At 36.2% G+C, this 12,677-nt stretch overlaps 1 long non-coding RNA gene across 1 annotated transcript in view; it reads left to right on the top strand.

Moving 5' to 3' along the window:
* Positions 1-11,290: 11,290 nt before the first annotated feature.
* The window catches only part of LOC131829725 (uncharacterized), a 91,484-nt gene continuing 90,097 nt past the window's right edge, over positions 11,291-12,677 (top strand). Inside the window, exon 1 of the long non-coding RNA XR_009352968.1 lies at positions 11,291-11,399. This is a non-coding gene — a long non-coding RNA (uncharacterized LOC131829725). The remainder of the gene's footprint in view (positions 11,400-12,677) is intronic.

Here is a 12,677-nt window from a genome sequence, read left to right as displayed (position 1 = left end):
TTTTAAAGAGCCTATGTAATATCTAAAAGAAACAGTGGAATCTTAGAGTTTTATATAGTTTATATTTCTTATTGGAAGCAAATATTGCCTGATTTGCTGAAAGCTCTAAAAGCTCTTTGTAACCCTTTGCTTGTCTCTGTTATCTTTGTCTTTGTGTATACATTCTTCAATTTATAAAGAAATGCAAAAAACATATGCTTTCCTCCTAATTAATAGCACAATGCCAAATTTCCACCTGGTTAAGGGAGATGATGAGTAACAGGGCCAGAGATAAGGTATAGCTGTGTACAGAATGAATGAATGAATGGATGGATGGATGGATGGATGGATGATGGCATCTCAGCTGACAGGTGGAGCATGGCTTGGTAGTCCAGAAGCAAGTGATACTTAGAAAAACCAGGCAAGAAGACATTTGGTCATTTGGTACCATGCATTCTAACCCTTGGACTAGAGGTCAGGATCAGCACTCTAGTTCATCGGTGGGGCTTTGGAAAGAATAAAGTATCCAGGGCCCTGGTTTTGGAGATGTTGTTCTGGGTGTTTTATGTAATAAAGGATTCCAACTCACTTAAGGTATAGAACTTAGAATAAAGCAAGTATTTTTAATGTTTCACATGTCTGTGAAAAGACTGATATGAAGCAGTTCTGGGGACAAAAAAAGAGGGAGCAATGGAATACTCTAACTATTTGACTTCAAATGCAAGATCAGGGCTGGACTAGCAGTGACAGTGATGGATGCTGAATCCCGAGTAGAGGTTTGGTGTTTCTTAAATGCTACTTGGTGGATGTTGGAATTAGTTTTAGAATTTCCTTGTTGGGGTGAGGATGGTGGTGAGAGTTTGAGCTTCCAGGAGGAGCATGTGCAAAGATTGATGCTGGTGCTGAAAATAAATTAGGTTTGCATTTCTCAGTGCAATCCTGAAATTACCTGCATTTCAATAATTTTGGAGGCTTACTGAAAATGTAGATTATCAGACTTTCTGAACTAAGTGCCTGAGTGTATGTCAAGGAATTTGCATGGCTTGAAAGCATCTTAGGTAGGATTCTTAATGTATCATGGAGTCTAAGAACCACAAAAATAGGATGTGGCAAACATCCAAGATGAGCATTTGGCTTAGAATGCCACTTGCTTTTGTCTCTGCTGGTAGTCTCAGACTTTAATATTCCGCTCAAATATTATCTCTTTTATTAAGCTATTTTCAATTTTTCTAGATGAAATGAATCACACAGTCTTTGATGCTTTCATGACACTTTCCTTTATTGTGTTTTGGGTAATTAAATTCCCTTAGAGCATAGATATATATGGGCCTACCTCTTTCTGGGTAAGGCAGTGTGCATAGTGGTGAACAGCCAGTCAGCCTGGATTTAAGACTCATCTCTACCTCTCACCAGCTGTGTAGCTTTTAGCCAATGGCTCACATTTTTTAAAAAAATGCTTCATTTTCCTTATCTTTAAAATGAAGGTAGTTGTGAAAATTAAGTGAGTTAGCACTTAAAATGCACTTGTAATGCTAAACTGTAAAGGACTTAGTAGTGTATAACATATCCTTATGCTCAAGGAATCTTTGCTATTATTATTTGTTGGGGCAGATTGCATGTTGTATTAATCTCTGTCAAGGACCTCAGTGCAGAAGTAGGCACTCCAGGAAATTGTTGAAATTGAATTGAATTCATCTTCCAAGACAGTTATCACATTAGACAAGGCAGTGTTCAGTTGGAGAAAACTCACTTGGCTCTCTGGAAAAAAAATACATGAAAACATGCAATGTAATATTTATGAATTTTGGGTTTGAGGGTGTGAAGGGACTTAATTGAAGATTATATAAAGAGAAAGCAGGATGAGAGAATTTTCAGAGTTTTCAAAACAACTCTGAAGTATATTCGATACACCTGTAGAGTGTGTCTTATAGAATGTTAACTGTTACATACACAACCTAACCCTACACCTAAAGGAGCTGGAGAAAGAACAAGAAAGAAACCCTAAGCCCAGCAGGAGAAGAGAAATCATAAAGATCAGAGCAGAAATCAATGAAATAGAAACCAAAAAAACAATAGAACAAATCAACGAAACCAGGAGCTGGTTCTTTGAAAGAATTAATAAAATTGATAAACCCCTGGCCCGACTTATCAAAAAGAAAAGAGAAAGGACCCAAATAAATAAAATCATGAATGAAAGAGGAGAGATCACAACTAACACCAAAGAAAAACAAACTATTATAAGAACATACTATGAGCAACTCTACGGCAATAAATTTGACAATCTGGAAGAAATGGATGCATTCCTAGAAACATTTAAACTACCACAACTGAGCCAGGAAGAAATAGAAAGCCTGAACAGACCCATAACCAGTAAGGAGATTGAAACAGTCATTAAAAATCTCCAAACAAACAAAAGCCCAGGGCCAGACGGCTTCCCGGGGGAATTCTACCAAACATTTAAAGAAGAACTAATTCCTATTCTCCTGAAACTGTTCCAAAAAATAGAAATGGAAGGAAAACTTCCAAACTCATTTTATGAGGCCAGCATCACCTTGATCCCAAAACAAGACAAGGATCCCACCAAAAAAGAGAGCTATAGACCGATATCCTTGATGAACACAGATGCGAAAATACTCAACAAAATACTAGCCAATAGGATTCAACAGTACATTAAAAGGATTATTCACCACGACCAAGTGGGTTTTATTCCAGGGCTGCAAGGTTGGTTCAACATCCGCAAATCAGTCAATGTGATACAACACATCAATAAAAGAAAGAACACTAACCATAGGATACTCTCAATAGATGCTGAAAAAGCATTTGACAAAGTACAGCATCCCTTTCTGATCAAAACTCTTCAAAGTGTAGGGATAGAGGGCACATACCTCAATATCATCAAAGCCATCTATGAAAAACCCACCGCAAATATCATTCTCAATGGAGAAAAACTGAAAGCTTTTCCGCTAAGGTCAGGAACACGGCAGGGATGTCCATTATCACCACTGCTATTCAACATCGTACTAGAGGTCCTAGCCTCAGCAATCAGACAACAAAAGGAAATTAAAGGCATCCAAATCGGCAAAGAAGAAGTCAAATTATCACTCTTCGCAGATGATATGATACTATATGTGGAAAACCCAAAAGACTCCACTCCAAAACTGCTAGAACTTATACAGGAATTCAGTAAAGTGTCAGGATATAAAATCAATGCACAGAAATCTGTTGCATTTCTCTACACCAACAGCAAGACAGAAGAAAGAGATATTAAGGAGTCAATCCCATTTACAATTGCATCCAAAACCATAAGATACCTAGGAATAAACCTAACCAAAGAGACACAGAATCTATACTCAGAAAACTATAAAGTACTCATGAAAGAAATTGAGGAAGACACAAAGAAATGGAAAAATGTTCCATGCTCCTGGATTGGAAGAATAAATATTGTGAAAATGTCTATGCTACCTAAAGCAATCTACACATTTAATGCAATTCCTATCAAAGTACCATCCATCTTTTTCAAAGAAATGGAACAAATAATGCTAAAATTTATATGGAACCAGAAAAGACCTCGAATAGCCAAAGGGATATTGAAAAAGAAAGCCAACGTTGGTGGCATCACAATTCCGGACTTCAGGCTCTATTACAAAGCTGTCATCATCAAGACAGCATGGTACTGGCACAAAAACAGACACATAGATCAATGGAACAGAATAGAGAGCCCAGAAATAGACCCTCAAATCTATGGTCAACTAATCTTCGACAAAGCAGGAAAGAATGTCCAATGGAAAAAAGACAGCCTTTTCAATAAATGGTGCTGGGAAAATTGGACAGCCACATGCAGAAAAATGAAATTGGACCATTCCCTTACACCACACACAAAAATAGACTCAAAATGGATGAAGGACCTCAATGTACGAAAGGAATCCATCAAAATCCTTGAGGAGAACACGGGCAGCAATCTCTTCGACCTATGCCGCAGCAACATCTTCCTAGGAACAACGCAAAAGGCAAGGGAAGCAAGGGAAAAAATGAACTACTGGTATTTCATCAAGATCAAAAGCTTTTGCACAGCAAAGGAAACAGTTAACAAAACCAAAAGACAACTGACAGAATGGGAGAAGATATTTGCAAACGACATATCAGATAAAGGACTAGTGTCCAGAATCTATAAAGAACTTAGCAAACTCAACACCCAAAGAACAAATAATCCAATCAAGAAATGGGCAGAGGACATGAACAGACATTTCTGCAAAGAAGACATCCAGATGGCGAACAGACACATGAAAAAGTGCTCCATATCACTTGGCATCAGGGAAATACAAATCAAAACCACAATGAGATATCACCTCACACCAGTCAGAATGGCTAAAATCAACAAGTCAGGAAATGACAGATGCTGGCGAGGATGCGGAGAAAGGGGAACCCTCCTACACTGTTGGTGGGAATGCAAGCTGGTGCAGCCACTCTGGAAAACAGCATGGAGGTTCCTGAAAATGTTGAAAATAGAACTGCCCTATGACCCAGCAATTGCACTATTGGGTATTTACCCTAAAGATACAAATGTAGTGATCCAAAGGGGCACATGCACCCGAATGTTTATAGCAGCAATGTCCACAATAGCCAAACTATGGAAAGAACCTAGATGTCCATCAACAGATGAATGGATCAAGAAGATGTGGTATATATACACAATGGAATACTATGCAGCCATCAAAAGAAATGAAATCTTGCCATTTGCAACAACATGGATGGAACTAGAGTGTATCATGCTTAGCGAAATAAGTCAAGCAGAGAAAGACAACTATCATATGATCTCCCTGATATGAGGAAGTGGTGATACAACATGGAGGCTTAAGTGGGTAGAAGAAGAATAAATGAAACAAGATGGGATTGGGAGGGAGACAAACCATAAGTGACTCTTAATCTCACAAAACAAACTGAGGGTTGCCGGGGGCAGGGGGTTTGGGAGAAGGGGGTGGGATTATGGACATTGGGGAGGGTATGTGATTTGGTGAGTGCTGTGAAGTGTGTAAACCTGGTGATTCACAGACCTGTACCCCTGGGGATAAAAATATATGTTTATAAAAAATAAAAATTAAAAAAAAATTATTCATGACTTTTTTTATTTTTTAAAAGCTGAATGCTTGTTTAGAAATGCACCACATAAATGAACTCAGAACTATCAGGCAATGCCCCATTTCCCATTTGACTTTTAGGATTCTTATGAATGGAACCTTAATTTTCAAGTAACAGATAATAAAGGGACAGTGGAATCTTAGAATTTAATAAAAACACAGAAAAGTAAATAATCTGTAACATATTTGGGCTATGCCTGATGGTTAGATCTTTTGAGTATAGGCATACCAAGGAAGGTTTTTCTTTTCTTTTTATTTACTTGTTTATACTCTGTCTCTTCCCATAAAGTATCTGTGGTCACTATATAGGTATTTTGATAAAAGACAGGCTCTTCCAAGCTTTTAAAAAATACAGCTTCAACAAATATTTTTATAAGTGAATCTATTTATATTTTTTATAACTTAGTAACTCAAAGCTTAGAAAGCAAAATTCTTTATTTTTAAGATTATGTTTATTGAGACTTGTCAGAAAGATCAATATGAAATAAATCCAATATACTTACACATATATAATTGCATATTATATATGAACATATTTTCATTTTATTTTTTGAAAATATTTTAAATAAAAAACAAGGCTATTATTTTCAATAATAAAATACATATGGCTTTATTTATTTTGAATTAACATATAATGTATTATTTATTTTAGAGGTACAGTTCTGTGATTCATCAGTCTTACACAATTCGCAGCATTCACTATAGCACATACCCTCCCCAGTGTCCATCACCCTGTCACCCCATCCCTCCTACCCCACCCCTATGCTAGCAACCCTCAGTTTGTTTCCTGAGGTTAAGAGTCTCTTATGGTTTGTCTCTTTCTCTGGTTTTGTCTTGTTTCATGTTTCCCTCCCTTCCCCTATGATCCTCTGTCTTGTTTCTCAAATTCCTCATATCAATGATATCATATGATAATTGTCTTTTTCTAATTGGCTTATTTCACTTAGCATATTACCCTCTAGTTCCATCCATGTCATTGCAAATGTCAAGAATTCATTTTTTTGATGACTGCATACTATTCCATTGTATATATATACCACATCTTCTTTATCCATTCATCTGTTGATGGACATCTAGGCTCTTTCCATAGTTTGGGTATTGTGGACATTGCTGCTATAAACATTTGGGTGCACATGCCCCTTTGGATCACTACATTTGTATCTTTATGATAAATACCCAGTAGTGTAATTGCTGGATCATAGGGTAGCTCTATTTTCAACTTTTTGAGGACCCTCCATACTGTTTTCCAGAGTGGCTGCACCAGCTTTCATTCCCACCAGCAGTGTAGGAGGGTCCCCTTTTCTCCACATTTTTGCCAACACCCATCGTTTCCTGGCTGGTTAATTTTAGCCATTCTAACTCGTATGAGATGGTTTTGCTTTGTATTTCCCTGATGCCAAGTGATGTGGAGCACTTTTTCATGTGTCTTTTGGCCATTTGGATGTCTTCTTTGCAGAAATGTCTGTTCATGTCTTCTGCCCATTTCTTGATTGGATTATTTGTTCTTTGGGTGTTGAGTTTGATATGTTCTTTATAGATTTTGGATTCTAGTCCTTTATCTGATATGTCATTTGTGAATTTCTTCTATTCTGTCAGTTGTCTTTTGTTTTGTTGACTATTTTCTTTGCTGTGCAAAAGGTTTTTATCTTGATGAAGTCCCAATAGTACATTTTTGCCCTTGCTTCCCTTGCCTTTGGTGATGTTTCTAGGAAGAAGTTGCTGTGGCTGAGGTTAAAGAGGTTGCTGCCTATGTTCTCCTCAAGGATTTTGATGGATTCCTAACTCACACTTAGGTCTTTCATCCATTTTGAGTCTATTTTTGTGTGTGGTATAGGGAAATGGCCCAGTTTTATTTTTCTGCATGTGGCTGTCCAGTTTTCCAAACACAATTTGTTGAAGAGATGATCTTTTTCCCAATGAACATTACTGCTTTGTCAAAGATTTGTTGACCATAGAGTTGAGGGTCCATTTCTGGGCTCTCTGTTCTGTTCCATTGATCTATGTGTCTGTTTTTGTGCCAGTACCATATTGTCTTGATGATGACAGCTTTGTAATAGAGCTTGAAGTCTGTAATTGTGATGCCACCAACTTTGACTTTCTTTTTTAACATTCCTCTGGCTATTCAGGGTCTTTTCTGGTCCCATATAAATTTTAGGATTATTTGTTCCATTTTTTTGAAAAAAGTTTATGGTATTTTGATAGGTATTGCATTAAATGTGTGGATTGGTCTAGGTATCATAGACATTGTCACAATATTTTTTCTTCTAATCCATGAGCATGAAACATTTTTCTATTTCTTTGTGTCTTCCTCACATTCTTTCATGAGTATTCTATAGTTTTCTGAGTATAGATTCTTTGCCTCTTTAGTTAGATTTATTTATAGATATGTTATGGTTTAGGTGCAATTATAAATGGCATTGACTCCTTAATTTCTCTTTCTTTTGTGTTTTGTTGTTGCTGTTAAAATACATATGACTTTTTGATCAAGAATTACTGAGTAATCTGTTTTCAGGGGATTAGTGAATAATTTTGGCTTGATAGATGATTTAACAGGCAGAAACTTCATTCTAAAATTTATAAAAAATTTCTGTATTATTTAAGTTATTCTCTTTGTGTCATGAATAAAACACATAGTTTCATGAGCGTTGAAAGTAAAGACACTTAAATTAAGCTTCCATTAAGATATTCTTTTAAGATTAAATTTTAAGACTTTAAGACACAAATCTATTAAAGTGTGCTAATGAAACTATATTAAAGTCTTAGCTTGTGCTGTGGTATGCAGTTGCAGTTGGCTCTGGTTTGTAACAGAGGCTCTACCTTCTCAGGATAGTTCTGTTTTCTAACAATAATCCCCAAAGATGATTGGTTCTCTTCACAGAAATCTCAAAACCTTGTCTCAATGTAATGTACCAGTATTCTCATTTCTAGCTTCCAATCATGATGGAGTAACAGGGACCAGATTGACTCTCCTGTCTCTAACAATTTAAAAAATGTTCAAATCATAGAAATAAGAATTTTCACATTGCACAGCAGGCAACAAAACACTAATCCCTGAGGGAAAGTAAAGAAATTAGATGTGCCTTTGAATCTTCTTATTACTGCCTGGAGAGAATTTAGTCTACCAAGAGGAAAAGTAAACTCAAACAGAACCTGAAGATGTCTCTGAGTTGAGGAAATAGAGTTGAGAGATTGTAGGATTTCAAGGGAGCTAGAATTCACATGATCATGATCACATGAGTATCATGAAAGAGAGGGTCCTATAGAGATATATTCCAGACATCTTCAAAAGATTTATTCTGCATGCCCTACTCCTCAAGGATTTTGATGGATTCCTTTCTCACATTGAGGTCCTTCGTCCATTTTTTAAAAAAGATTTTACTTATTTATTTGACAGAGAGACAGATCACAAGTATGCAGAGAGGCAGGCAGAGAGAGAGGGAAACAGGCTTCCTGCTGAGCAGAGAGCCTGATGTGGGACTAGATCCCAGGACCCTGGTATCATGACCTGAGCTGAAGGCAGAGGCTTTAACAACTGAGCCACCCAGGTGCCCCAGAGGTCCTTCATCCATTTTGAGTTTATTTTCATGTGTGGTGTAAGGAAATGGTCCAGGTTCATTTTTCTGCATGTGACTGTCCACAATTTTCCCAGCACCATTTGTTGAAGAGACTGTCTTTATTCCATTGGACATTCTTTCCTGCTTTGTCGAAGATTAGTTGACCATGGAGTTGAGGGTCCATTTCTGGGCTCTCTATTCTGTTCCACTGATCTATGTGTCTGTTTTTGTGCCAGTACCATACTGTCTTAATGATGACAGCTTTGTAATAGAGCTTGAAGTCTGGAATTGTGATGCCACCAACTTTGGTTTTCTTTTTCAATATTCCTCTGGCTATTTGAGGTCTTTTCTGGTTCCATATAAATTTTAGGATTATTTTTTCCATTTCTTTGAAAAAAATGGATATACAAATGTTTTTCAAGGACTTACGTAACAAATTGGAGAAAGGAAATAGAGAAGCAGTGGAAAGGAATACGAGATTATGGTTTTTGTTTTTTTTTTCTTTTACTATCAGATATGACAAATTGATTTTCTGATGGAAATGATTCAAATGAGAGAAAAAACTTGATTGCAGGAGAAGGATAATTGCAAGAGCAAAATTATTGAGTAAGTCAAAGGGGAAGGATACAGTATGGAAGTTAAGGAATTGGACATTCATTTATTTTAAAAAGTAACTTGAGACTATGAGTACTGATAATGGAGGGTTGGTTGATTTTATAGTAGGAAGATGAAGTTCTCTTATGCTGGCTTCTGTTTTCTCAGGGAATTACAATGCATCGAAATCAGCTAAAAGTTAAGAGAAAAATGAGGCAATGGGGGTTTGGGAAGAAAGGAAAATACAGTCATTTTGACCAGGCTGAAGTTAGTGGTCATCAACAGCGGGCAAGGGTGGGAATAATGAGAACTGTTCCCTCTGGGTACAGACGGTAAGCCATGAATTTTCTTGAAAATTTTCTTGAAAATTTCTAGAAAATTTTAAAATAATTTTAAATTATTAATTTAAACAATTTTAAATCTTAAATTCAAATCAAAATTTAATCAATAATTAAATGTCAATGCAAGTAAATTAAACATTTAAATAAAAATTTAAGATTTATGTTAAAATTTTAAATTAAAATTGGTCGGGGCACCTGGGTGGCTCAGTGGGTTAAGCCGCTGCCTTTGGCTCAGGTCATGATCTCAGGGTCCTGGGATCCAGCCCTGCATCGGGCTCTCTGCTCAGCAGGGAGCCTGCTTCCCTCCCCCTCTCTCTGCCTGCCTCTCTGCCTACTTGTGATCTGTCTCTGTCAAATAAATAAATAAAATCTTAAAAAAATAAAATTGGTCTGTTATTATGCTGAGTGAAATAAATCAAACAGAGAGAGTCAATTATCATATAGTTTCACTTACTTGTGGAGCATAAAGAATAACATGGAGGACATTGAGAGATGGAGAGAAGTGCATTCAGGGAAATTGGAGGTGGACTGTGGACTCTGAGAAACAAACTGAGGGTTTTGGAGGGGAGGAGAGTGGGGGGTTGGGTGAGCCAAGTGGTGGGCATTATGGGGGGCACATATTGCATGGAGCATTTGGTGTGGTGCATAAACAATGAATTTTGGAGCACTGAAAAGAAATAAAATGAAAAACAAAATAAGCCAAAAACCAAAGCAAAACAAAAAAAAATTGGTCTGTTATTTATTATCATCACATGTAGGCAATTTTAAGCAATGTCTGTGATACTATACTCCCTGAAAAAAATGTTTTATCAATCTAAGTTCTAATCTAAATGGTTGCTATAATTATTCTCGAGTTTTAATAGCTTCAATTTAGCACATTAAAATGTGCTACATTGCTAATGTCCTTATTCTTTAATAAATATTGTATTCTGTTGAGTTATTTTGGGGAATTACTATTTAAAAAATTGGCCTCTGAGCTCCAACGCAGAGATAACTTCAGTGGTTTCTTTTGTAATTTAAAATGGTTTATAATCATTTGCTCTTGCTTCAGGTGAATTCGCCTCTGTATATATTCCCAAGGTTAACAGTAAATTGAAAATAAACAATGATAGTTCAGTGATTGTAAAGACAACAGTACTTGAATTATTTCAATATTGCCATTTTCTATGTGAGCACTTGGAGTTTTTAACTGTTTATAAGTTGCAACAGTGGAACAGTTCAAATTGTGAATTGTTATGGTTTTTTTTTTTGAGAATTCAATTTTCATTATTCCGTAAAATATATAATTATTGCAGATGTGTTGTTGTGGAAGAAGAGAGGATGTTGAAATATGACCCGTTTGTGGTGTCAGTGTGTTGTGTACAGCTGGCGGTCATGAACGTTAAATGAGATTGCTAGCATATTTCTGTGTCTCCCTCCACCCCAGCATATTCAGCTGTAGAGTCACAGGCAGCACTCCTGTTCCCAGCATTCAGGGATAGTGTCAGCTAACTGGCTTTGAGATAGAGGACAACACTATGCAAAGGGCATAGCAGATTATAAGATATTCATTCATAAATGTGTGAGAGCTTTGGTGATTTAAAGGAGGTAGGAACTAAGGTTATTTACATAATAGAGTTGGGAGAAATGAGCAAATGAAATCCAAGTTACCACTATTAATTTGTTTTTTCTTATACCACAGGCTAGTCAAGATTAAAGAACTTGGGTTATACTTATTTGTGCTATAACTTCTTCATGAAAAAATAAACAGAGGAAGATATCTGTCCCATTTATCTTTGAAGTATACAAGGGGGCAGGTAAAATGCTTAAATATATACAATTAGTAAAGTTTATAAATAGGATTAACTCAAGCTTTCTGGTTTCCTTTTAGTGGTTCATATATTAAAATAGATCAAAATATATGGTATAGAAACTATAAAATAAACTTCTTTATTGAACTTAATGTCATATGATATACATTTAAATAATACATCCACTTCTGTTTTTCACAGCTAGTGATGTGTAGAATTCAGGGAAAATCTAGAGAGAGCAATCAAGATGTTATTAGAATGAGAAAATAATTTTTCACTGGAAGCATGGTGCATACCTTTCTTCTAGCTAAATTTATAGGCTATATTCCAAAGCCAATTCAGGGATTTTATTTGTAAAGCAATCACTTTGTTCATTTAAATTGTTCTTTTATTTCAAAGTTGATTTATACTTTAATGAATTATTTACAGAAATACTTTTTTGTGTGTATCTACTATATGCTAAGAAAACATCTATTGTGTAGAATCAAGGAATACTTATGAGACAGTTATGAACTGCAGTTTAAAAACTCATCTACAGAGAAACATACTCTCCTGACTCCACTTACTGTTTAGTATTTCTGGGTAGTCAGAAAATTTTAAACTTAGTCTCTTGTATTTCCTGCTTCCTTCCCCCAAATTAGTTTCAGAAATGTGTTATATCGAGATATTGGGGAACACAGGATGTCATTATTAAATAAATATCTTAGTTTGAAGGTTGCAGTTGATATGTCATGGTTTGAATTAGCATGGCCATTCTGATTTTGTGGCTTTATGTTAATTTAGTGTAATGCTTGGGGAATCTTCCTAGGAGGCTGATCATGTTACAATGAGCTTGGATATATCATATTGGCAAAACTCTTCCAGGTCTTTGTGATATTTCACATAGAACTGCTGTAGAGTTCGGAGAGGAAATTTACCCCCTTCCCCTTCTCCCCTGTCCCAGGCCCCCAGTCAGGGAAACTCTACTTTATTATTTGGTGTTGGGTTGGGTATAGGGGTTAAGAGATCTCTCTCTGTGTTTTGTCCAAAATATTTTGTTGATACTCTGTGTTAGTTTTTCCTATTGTTGTTGTAACAAATGACCACAACATTAATGTCTTAAAACTACACACATTTATTTTTACAGTTCTGAGCTAAAATCAAGGTGTTGGTAGGTCTGTGTTCATTCTGGGACCTCTCAGGGAGAATTTGTTTCCTTTCCTTTTCCAGTTTCTAGAGGCTGTCTTTAGCTCGTGTCCTGCAGTTAGCAACCACATTATTTTAACTCTACTTTTATCCTCACAT

Source organism: Mustela lutreola, chromosome 1, assembly GCF_030435805.1.
Source record: "Mustela lutreola isolate mMusLut2 chromosome 1, mMusLut2.pri, whole genome shotgun sequence".
Classification (NCBI taxonomy): domain Eukaryota; kingdom Metazoa; phylum Chordata; class Mammalia; order Carnivora; family Mustelidae; genus Mustela; species Mustela lutreola.
This window is presented reverse-complemented; position numbering and strand designations above follow the sequence as displayed.